The sequence below is a fragment of the Chrysochloris asiatica genome, unplaced genomic scaffold, assembly GCF_000296735.1.
Source record: "Chrysochloris asiatica unplaced genomic scaffold, ChrAsi1.0 scaffold00097, whole genome shotgun sequence".
NCBI classification, from domain to species: domain Eukaryota; kingdom Metazoa; phylum Chordata; class Mammalia; order Afrosoricida; family Chrysochloridae; genus Chrysochloris; species Chrysochloris asiatica.
Window position 1 is genome coordinate 2,377,930 of NW_006408615.1, and position 1,045 is coordinate 2,378,974.

Sequence of the window (1,045 nt, forward strand, 5' to 3'; positions counted from 1 at the left end):
AATTTGACACTATGCAATAGATACATTCAATCATGCTTAAACTTCTTTCACCTTTTCTTCCAGGTCATTCCATGAAGTCAAAGTGTCTGTTTAAGTATAATGCATGGTAAAGTAGAAGGTCAGTAGGAGACATGCAACCTGAATGTTTTTTGGATGTGAGGATGGTGAGACTTCATCTCAACTATTTTGGACATTTCCCTGGAGAAGGACACCATGTTTGATAAAACAGAGGAACAACCAAAAAGAAAGCACTCAAGGAGATGGGTTGACAATGTTACTGCAACAGTGGGTCAACCATACTGGTGATTGTGAAAACGATGCAGAAGCAAGCAGTTTTGTTTTATTGTACATAGGGGTGTGATGTGTCTGATAAAACCCGAGGGCACATAACAGCACCACCTCCCTCAAACTCACCTCTTTCACAGGATTTTTAATGTGGAATGGGAATATGGGTGTATTCAGCCATTCTACAGGTTTTACCCCACCACTCATCTGTCAGTTTGTTGTACTGTGGTGGCTTGCATGTTGCTGTGATTGTGGTAACCATGTCACTTATATTTTAAATACCAGCAGGGTCACCCATTATGGACAGGGTCAGTTGAGCTTCCAGAGTAATATCGACTCACAAAAGGAGAGATGGACAACTTCCTAATATTTAGTCACTGAAAACACTATAGATAGTAGTGCAAAACTGTCAGAATATTGAATATCGAAGCATGATGAAAATCATCAGAAAACTGACAGATAGAGTGCCAGACGATGAGCTCCTCAGGTTGGAAGACACTCAAAATATGACTGAGGAAGAGCTGCCTCATCTAAATAGAGTTGACCATGACCATGGAGTAAAGCTTTTGAGCTCTTCATTTGATGATGGGGAAAACTCAAAATGAGAAGAAATAGCTGTAAACATCTATTAATGATTGGAACACAGAATGTCCAAAGTTTGAACCTAGGAAAACTGGAAGTTGTCAAAATTGAAATAAAATGTATAAACATTGATATCCTAGGAATTAGTGAGCTGAAATGGACTGGTATTGGCCATTGT